The sequence below is a fragment of the Chroicocephalus ridibundus genome, chromosome 7 (genome assembly GCF_963924245.1).
Source record: "Chroicocephalus ridibundus chromosome 7, bChrRid1.1, whole genome shotgun sequence".
Lineage (NCBI taxonomy): Eukaryota > Metazoa > Chordata > Aves > Charadriiformes > Laridae > Chroicocephalus > Chroicocephalus ridibundus.
The window spans coordinates 42,712,878-42,723,194 of NC_086290.1; positions in this window are offsets into that span (position 1 = coordinate 42,712,878).

Sequence of the window (10,317 nt, forward strand, 5' to 3'; positions counted from 1 at the left end):
CCAGAGCGTCTCCTCAGAGCAACTCTGATGGAGCATCACCAGGAACAAAACAGCATTTCCTGAAGCTATTACATAGGAAGACACAAAATTCACCCAGCCCTTGATCCAAAAGGGCATAAAATGCAGAAGGATTACGCTTTCTCTCTAGTTCCAAATAATATCCCCATTATAGATATGCTGAATGGTCCCAAGGAACAAATTCAATAGTAGCTGGGTCTGACAGATCACAACCATTAAAAAACTAGAGTGCAAACTGAGCTGTAGCAGCCCAGGATTTATTTCTCACTGACATCACGGGCTACTGTAGCTGTACATGCCCTCAGGGCAAGACTGGAAATGATCTTTCCCAAGTGCACTGGTGCTTGTCCAGACCTCAGTTTCCCTGCTAGGGAAAGCATATACAAGGGGGATGCTGAACGTGCTCCACATAGAGCCTAAGTTTTAGATGCTGGAAAGCTCACATCAGGGCCATCCCATCTGCCTGAACTTCAGCCCAGGTATTTTCCTCTTGTGTAGACAACTTGAGGATAAGCACATCAATATTTTAATGATATTCTGAGCAATATACAACATCACTGAATGTTTAGAATTGGCACAGAGAACAATAAACCAACAAGACCCTGCACAATCACCATTGTCAAATTTTGCAACACGTAATATTTTATTCAAGATCCTGCTCTGGCAGTCATTTTACAAGAAATAGTTTAGCAGTTACAGTTCAGGAAGGCCTTGGGAATGGGAACTAACAAGCTCTAAAAGATTTAGAAACAGAAAATGTAGAAAGAGGAATTTTGCTTTACTTTTTCAGTCTTTGACTTCTTCAGTCTGACTTATGGTTGCTAAACCACTAGGGACCAACGATACTTAGTTAAGAGCTTGTCTGATTAGAAAAGTGTCAAAGGCAATGTCAAAGTTAAAGTATCAGGAGTCAGATTTAATTGTTCCTAAGGGGAAACTTCAAGACTAGGAAGAAAAAAAAAAAAAGAGTTCCTCATTAACTGTGGAATTATCCCATTAAATATCAGTAACTGTGTAGAGCAGATGATGAAGTAGTGAAACCAAGCAGTTTGAATCAGGAATGATAACATGATATGCACTACTTGCACAATTTGAAATGGAGTCAGTTCTCAAAGGCTAGTCAAATACAGACCAGTCATAAGTACAATGTTCCCTTGCTTGCCTTTGGAAGGAAATACGTATCTGCTGCTCTATAAAGGAACAAGATTTCTGCAAATCAAGAGTTCACATTGATGCACAAATACTAAGTTCCATTTTCCTGAGCCACTGGCAAAAGGACTGACCTTCCGTGCCCAAATTAACGTTTCCCCTACTGTGCGCTCTTACAGGCTGGCACACAAGTGGAAAAGCCCCAGACCCAGGGTCAAAACCAGAACCCACAGATTTATTTGGGGAACTTACAGTTCCTGTCACCGTGAAATTATCTGGGAACCAATTAGTCTTTGGCATACTCCACTCCTGCAAGGCTCTGTTGCACAGAGTGAAGCTGCACAGCTTCTGCTGCAACAAAGACGGGTCTAAGAAGGGAACGGCCCTGCTCTCTCCTGAGCCATGAAGCTATGAATTGTTGAGGCAATCTTCCTTCTTAGTGTTCTGGCAAAGCAAGTGCAAGAGCATCAGATGTGTCCTGAGCACAGGGCACTCCTGTGCCTGGCACTACTCTTAGCCAAAAACATTACTAATGCAAGCGTGCTGAGCAACCACAAGCCTGTGCTGGTATTGATTCAGGGATGGGCAGATGCTGGAGGAAGCTTTCATCTACATCCATGCAGGGTGGAAAGAGCAACAAAAATGTCGTAAGAGCAGGGAAGATCGAACAGGAGTAAAAGTATTTAGATTATTCATAGCTTCTATTTTTTGCCTCCATTTGTAGTTAAGCTGCTAAAGCCAAAATAAAAATGTCATAAAAAAAAGACCCTATAGACTTTAGCATCTGCCCTTCTCTTTCCTCCCAAGCACTAACAAAAGGCTTTGCTGAATAATAAAGTAGTTATGTACAAAATAGAGCTAAAACACCACGATGACCATTGCTGGAAATACAGCAGATAGATCTAAATGTGTCCCAGGGAATTTGAGGTTGGTTGAGAGACCAGAGAGGGGATGGAGGTGAAGCCCTCCCTTCTCCTCCTCTTGTCATTAGGAAATCCATGGGACATGGGAGACCTCAGATACAAACTCCTGCTCAACCTGATATAAACCTAAACTTCAAGTTGGATCTTGTGTGTCCTAGAAGGGCTGTTCACATATCTGATATTCTGGCCCGGGGCTCTCTTTCTACAGCTCCTGGTCCTATACAATAGAAAAATCCATAAACAGCTATCAGAACAAGATTTGGAAGCTCCCACACCCCAGGATCATATTTAACTAGTAGGTTAAAGAGAGCAGTGGCACCTTCTTTCATGAATTATGGGCTTTGTTTTTAGCTGAGCGTACTCTCAAAATGGCTAAGCGATCTGCTTTAACTGTTATGGGAAGAATTAATTTCCATTCAGACACCATACAAAACTTCCCCAGCTTCATTTACACTACCTGCTCCTCATGACCAACAGCTTTGCTCACAGTCACAAGCCAGCTGAGCTTTATTGTGGCCCAATAGGAACATAAATAGGACCATTAAAATAAATCCCTTTGCCCTGCCCCATTTCCTCAGCTGTTCGTATGCCACAGGAAGGGCTAGAAGAAAGCAAGCTTGTCAGTGAATTCATCAGGAAATGGGCCTAATAAGAGTGTCACAGTCACTGGTAATCAACATTAGGGGTAGAAGGTTTCATTCTCTCTCTTCTGAAAGGCACTGGGGAGATGCCTCACAGTGGACTGGTGTTGCAAGGTTATCAGTTTCTCTTCAAACTGAGGGGCAGAGCTTCTCACTGCTACAGAAGCCAAGCAGATTTTGCACCCAGAGCCAAACACCACACACTCATGGATTTTTCCCCATGCTGAAACCCAAGAGTTTGAAGGAGCCGGTAGGGCTCCTAGAAATAGAAAGCTTTGACCTACCTTGGAAAACTTGGCTGTGTGCTTTACAGTACAGTCCCTGCCCATGTTTGTGAGGACACTTAAGGTCATGAATGAAAAGCTTCAGTGCACATTTCTGTTCAATTCTGCAAGGAAGGAAACAGCAATATTTAAAGCAGACTTGTCATAAGGGTATCGTGCAATCCCTTTGACAATCCCACCAGGGCAGAGTACTTCCCATGGTGTAAGGTGTACAGAATATTCAGTATATGAACATCCTGACCAAAGGACTGCCACAATTCCGTGATCACAAAACTACTCCTCCGTGTGTGTCTCCAAGTTAGAGTGCCTCGTGCTGTAAGTGGGTTGAAATTTTAAGTGGTAGCAGATGTTGGCAGCATGCTCCAGACCTTTGTTTCATGGATTCCCAGATAACTGCTGCTTTTGTGCTAGTCCTTCTCTAGTAATAACAATAATTAAGTGCCATTTATATAAGGTCTTTCATTCAACAGTCCCAAAGCACTCAATAAATTTAACAAACCATTAATACTCAACAGATGTATCACTTTACATTTTTTTAAAGAGGCTGCATGCATCTCAAGTAATCCCCCACATTCCCGCAAATGGTAGGTACGATAATTACTACCTTCAGTTTGCAGACAGAGAAACAGAATTAGGGAATGCCAAAGGCCACAGCGCACTCTGCTAATAACAAAGGGATTTAAACAGCTCCTGGCTCTTTGCTCTGTTCCCACTGCAAGCAGGAAATCACCCTGTCTCCAGAAATTCACACGCACTGATAACTTCAGCGTTCTATCCAGAATGCTGAACTGAAAAGCAAGGATGCATTCCCAGAGCACATGAAAAACACACTGGTTAAAGCGAGTCAAGTCCAATCAAAGCAACAAGAATTTTTTCATTGGCACAACTTAACTAGCTAGAATTAAATTTAGTGGCTCAGGCAGGACATTGGAGAGAAATCCAATTGTCACCAAGTAACTACGATGGTGTTACAGCATTGGTGGATAAGGGGAGAGCAACAGACATCACCTGCATTTGACACTGTCCTGCATGTCCTTGCCTCTAAATTGGAGAAACATGGATTTGACGGATGGGCCACTCAGTGGATAAGAAACTCAAAGAGTTGAGGTCAATGGCTCAATGTCCAAGTGGTGAGCAGTGACAAGTGGTGCTCCCCAGGGGTCAGTACTCAGACCAGTACTATTTAGCATCTTTGTCGGCAACACAGACAGTGGGATTGAGTGCACCCTCTGCAAGTTTGCTGACACCCAAGCTGTTTGGAGCAGTCGACACGCTGGAGGGAAAGGATGCCATCCAGAGGGACCTGGACAGGCTTCAGAGGTGGGCCCATACAAACCTCATGAAGTTCAACAAGGCCTGCATATAGGTCAGGGTGCAAGTAGCAGCAATTCCTTCAGCTGCATCTGAGCCCTAACAAAGCAAAACATTTGATCTTTTCAGATTCCATTTGCCTTTTACTCATACTATGCTGCTTCTACCAATGGCAGTTCAAACGATCGCACAATTGGAATTATAATGCATTTGTTTGTATTTCAGGCAAAAAAGTAGTATTTGCAGAAATTTCAGATAGTTTGAGACCATTGCTCATCTGTAGTCACAGTCACACAAACTAACTTAACTGTGTGTCTCAGTTCATAATTGGAATAATTTTTTGTTTTGCCTTTACCTACTTACAAAAAAAGCTGCAGACCTAAAACCACATTGAAATCACTTTGTAACTCACCATGCAATAAAACCTGTGCACCTTATGCTGGACACAGAAAGTGAGAATGCTCACATCTTCTCCTAAGCTTCCTTTCCTCTAATTATCTGATATTACTTCTCCTGTTGATATGTTACACTCTTGCTCTGCACCTGAAACAGGAATTAGAAGTGGGAACCATGGCTATTAGAAGTGCTTCCTCCTCTACTTTCTACCAAGCATACCTTGGACAACTGATCAGCAATGCAACCAGCTGCCAATATAACCAAATGGAGACATTGCCAAGCTCTTCTCAGCTGAAATAAAATAACAGCAAATAAGTAACACGGATTGTATTTAGAAAGTCACAAGACCAGCGCTTGGCCCTGGCTGGAGGTGAGGGAGAAGGCCCATCCAAGGTGACGCCCAATTCTTTTCAGCTGAAATAAATTGAATTTCTACCAAGGGGAGCCAGGTTTCATAACCTATCATAGAGAAAGCGTTCACTGGACAGATTGTGTGAGTGCATAAAGGAGGTTAGACTGGGGCCCGTTTTTTTCATCATGCAGAAATGTAACAGCTTTTTATTTCGTTTTATGACTCAGTGTTCCCAACGGAAAGAGCACACACATCATGGGTTTGGCACTCTGCACCACTCAATTTCCTACCAGCCCCATCTTGCAACGAATCCAACACAGCCATTTCTTTAACCTCTTCAAAGAAGGGTTTGTGGCAGCGGCTGTCTCCAGGAGCAGGAGGGGTACAAGGCAGAGATGTGTCAGAGGAAGACTGCTCTCTACTTGCAGTCCGTGCAGCATAAACCACCACTGTAAGAAAAACAAATGAGCCCAAGAGACAGTTGGGGGAAACTAGAGAAAGGTCCCCTCCTGGCATGAGTCAACACAGCTCTGAAATAGTTGAAAGAGCTATTCCGTTTTGCATAGGGTAAAAAGTGTCCACCATAACCTATTACAGCTCTTCTCCCCACTGATTCATTCCCCAACATGCCACAGGTAATCAAAGTCAGCATGCAGGCTACAGTCAGACTTCTCTCTCTACCTGAACACAAGCACACCCTAGAGTTTCAAACAGGAGGTTGCCTTTCACATTTCTTTGTGTGTTGCAAACACAGCAGAGTATCCCTGAGCTGCTAAACTGGGAGGATTCGTATTTGGTCCATAGTGTGCACCTGGGAGGGTTGCAAAACTGCAAAAATCCTCATGACTTCATGAAAAAAAAGAAAGAACATCAAAGGAACCATCTCTAAACCAAATCTCAAACTTAATGCAAGCTTTTGCTGAGTTAATAATCTTGCCAAGAGATTTTTGGGTCCATACTCTGTCTTACCTTCTTTCAAATTATAAGATTCTTTCCCAGGATCTTTTGGCTAAATCTGTCTCACCTATCATCTCAGGTGCATCCTTCCATAGGGTCCAGTGAGGGGGGAAGAAATGCGGGGGAAGTGCTCTAAAATATGGGATTTCTTAACATGTCCTTCCACCCCTTCTTTCCCCTAGTCACATACTTACACTGTGAATATACTACTAAGTGTCACAGCTCATCCTCAAAGTCCCAATTTCTTTCAATCTATAGATCTGACCACTCCAACACAGGCGTGACCCCACAAAAGTTGCAGTGGCAGGGGCTGGTATCAGCTCCGCCAAACACAGGAGAATACAAACAGCTAAAAAGCCATTAGCTTTCAAACATGCACGTTGAAGGGTCAGAGCAGCACGTCCAATTCTATTACAAATGCTACAGGGACAAGAAGCTGAGTTGTTCAGGGTTTGCCAACTGCATCTGTGACATACGAGGAGAGTCCTCTAATAACTCTGAGCAGGAAGACTTTTCTTGGAGTAAAGAGGGTTTTTTCTTAAGTTACCCCACCCACTGCATGACTGCTGCCCAAGAAGGCTATTATTGGGAAAAACATCATTTGCCACTGTGCTGGACATGACACAAAAGGGAAGAAAGTGGTCTTGTGGTGTGCTGTTAAATTGATCAGACTCTAAATATGCCAGTATTTCTGGAGTTCAGCCTCCCCACTTAATATTCTTGGTGCCTATATCTGGGAAAGTTACTCATTTAGTAGAGCTTCAGTTCTATACTAAATGCATGAAGACAAAGTTAGAGGCAAAGGAGAAAGCAGCACCGCCATCTCCCTCCTATGAAAGATACTGAAAAAGAGAAATAAATTTGAATGAAGGTTAAACATGTCCATACCTTTTTTCTTCCCCCTTTCCCTCTGCTGTTTTCTATGCTTTAGGTTATCTTGTTCTCAGTGGCTTCCAAGCAGAGCCCGCAAAGTTCCTTACCACAGTTCTCCTCTTGCCATCTGGCCAGATGTGTTCTCTAAACGTTGTGCTAAACTCAAGGTAGGAATCCTTGCCCTCTCTGAAGCCAGTGGGTGATTTCCCATGGGCTTCAGTGGGAACAGGACTCCATCTCGTCTCACACGTTCTAGAAGATGTATTCTTCCTCCTATCTAGTTGGGTCTCAAAATATAAGTGGTGAAGCCAACTCTCAATTCCTATTCTCTTCCCAAAAAGAGAGGCACAATAAAGCATATCTACGACAAACATCACAGCATAATTTTTCTAAAGTGTTGATGCTGGGTTTCCAAATAGCTAAATATTAATTCCTTACTTCTTGTCTAAGAAGAATAGTATTTGTTTTATATCCATGCATAAATCAGGACAGTGCCCCTTACACTCACCTTGACTGTGTTGATGAAGGTTGTTTTTTTTTTTTAAAAAAAACCAAAACAACCAATAACTTTGAGCTAAGCATTCTTGATTTTAGTTTATAATAGCCTAGATCACTGTAAAAGAGTCTGGAGAGGATCCATGTTTCTAATGGGACACATCTTACAAAAGTCTGGGAACTCTTAACCACAGGAAAAATGACAAGGCTTCAGAATGACTCATTGCCGATATTTGCGAAGATGTTGGAAGAAACCGGGTAACAAAGACTAATCATTTTAATGCACTTTCCCCCTCTTTTGTAGATTCCCATCTACTCTGCCTCACTTTCTGAAGACCTCAACACACACAGAAGTGCACTTTTTTGCTTGTAGACGGGCCGCATAACTAAGACTTGTGCCCCTATCACTCCTTTTCTTTATCAGGGTGATACTCTGAAAAGTCAAAGCAACCTTGGTCACCTGAGGAGCCGAGGATGCCCACCCACCTGGCACAGGCATTGCAGCCAAGATTCCAGGACAGGCACTAGGGCACACATGGGGTCACAGCTTACGAGCAGGCCTTCCTCTTTGAACGCTTTCAAAGATAACCTCTTGCTAGATGACAGTGCACTCCCACCATAATTGTGTCTTTCTGGCCTCAAGACACAGGCACAGCAACCTATGGAACAGCTGAAAAGCAGGACACTGGAGCCAGACTTGGCAGCCACCTACCCAGAGCGCATTGGCTTGAGATCCACATTCCCTCCAGCTACCCCCCAGTGAATCCACAACCATCCTGCAATACGAGCGTCTGGCAGCTTTGCATACTTTCCCACTCAGGGGCGTACCGAGTTAAAGCTTTAGGTAAATGCTGGAAATGAGAAAGGATGTTTTTCAGTGCTGATGGATACAGAGGAGCAGGCACAAGCGCAGAGTCAGATATGAACATTATCAGCTGGTCTTCAAAGCTTTCTTTGGGGATGCTGCTAACAGGGAAACACCTTGCCCTCAAAAGAATTCACCAGACATCCTGCAACACTCCCTGAGGCTTTCCCACCTTCTTCAGACGGATCAGCTACTGCAGTGACCTTCCTACAGTCTGGTATTCTGAGTACTAACTATGGAAGGTGGATAAATTAAATAAACTGGAAGTTCTTCCTAAATGGCTTTTTCTTGAGACTATAAGAACATTTTTGCAAATGCTGCAGAATCATGTTCTAGTGAAGAATCAGTTATGGCTTCATTAAAAGCTCTTTGGATACCAACAAAGACCTGAAACTTACATAAGTACAAGTAACAGTAAAAAATTTTTAAAAGGGAAAAAACTTTTAAGCTTGACCAGACTCCCATATCCTTCCTAGCTTGTCAGCTCTGGAGCAGTGTCTTATAAGGGAAAGTAAAGCAGTGAAGCTGCTCATAAAAAAATAATTGTGGTAACAATTTATACCTTCTACAAAAAAAACAGGGAAATTATTAATTTCCCAGTGGACTAAACCAAGTATTGAGAATCCGATCACTTGTCACTTTTAGCAAGGAGAAAACGCCAAGAGTGGAACCAAGTTTCAGAGTCAATATTACTGCTCATCTTTGCAGCAGCTGGAAGAAAAAAAAATCCATTTTATTTGCCACAGCAGAGCCCAGAGGGCCCTTGATTTGAACTGTTAATTAGTCAGTTCTACTAACCTCCTCCACATTGTTAAAATCTTGTGTCTTGATCCAAGTCAACTTCCACTCAAGTCAGAAGACTCGTAACTGACTACAGTGGGAACTGGATGAAACTCTTAAGAGATAAACTGAACAGGAAATGGTTTTTAAAGAGAGACCTCTTGCCCCCAAGGCGAGACAGTCCTAGGAAACTACAGAAACACATTGTTCTTTTTCAGCCTTTTGCTGAAGCCAAAAGATTTAAAACAAACATGGATCTAGGACAGCAAAGAAAAGACTTCCATTCCTCCCACAGACATTAGCTCAGTTGAAATATCCTACTGACTTTTTGCTATCACTGCAGAGTATTTCCAGCTTCAGCTAATAGTACAGAAGAAATGAAAACGTGTATTTTGCAGCATGTCTGGGAATGAAATCCCTAATGCTCTATGTGAATCAGTTATTCACAAAAGGGGTTTCAAACTTCCCAAATATTCACTCGGCACTTGCATTACATTGTGGGGAATTACCTTCACTTCAGAAACATTGAAAGACTTTAGGCTTATGAGAACAAAAAATGGAAGGTTTCCATCAATAGTGACAACAAAATCTCAAAGTGAACATTCAGGGATCTCTCAACGTGGAAGTAAAAGCCACATGAGCATGCAGATCTGAGAACACAAGTCCTTCCCGTTTCTCAATGCATGTTCAATATACTAACTCTGAACAAGGTGAGCACATGAAGGTGCCCCCCGAAGAAGTCCAGAAAGATTGCATATTAGCTTTACTGATCTGAATCTCCCAAAGTCTGTAATAAACTCTCACAGGACCTTGCCTTACTATCTGCACAGGAACAGAGAGAATCTGAACAAATGACATTTCCCTATGGTATCACAGAGGAGAAAAATCTCTCTATAGAACTAGGTTGCTCTGAATGTAGCCAACATAGGTCTTGTTTTTATAAATTAATTGCATTCCTGGATCACACTATAATGCACTGATTTGCTGTTCAGTCTTTTTCTACACAACAGCACGTTTTCACTTCTCATTCGAGGCCACATTTCTCCTCTATTGCCTCAAGCTGGGCATGGTTTTCTTTTACACCAACATCTCTTCTTGTAGTGTGAACACACAGGCTGCAGGATGGAAGAGGACTCAAAGATCTGGCTGCCCCTCAGATTTCTCACAGGGAAGAATAAGTCAGGTCCTTGTGGTAAACTCACCATCATCCAACCGAGGGTTCAGAACTGACTTCTTACCTAGACAAGTATCTGGGTGCCTGTTCTCCACTGAG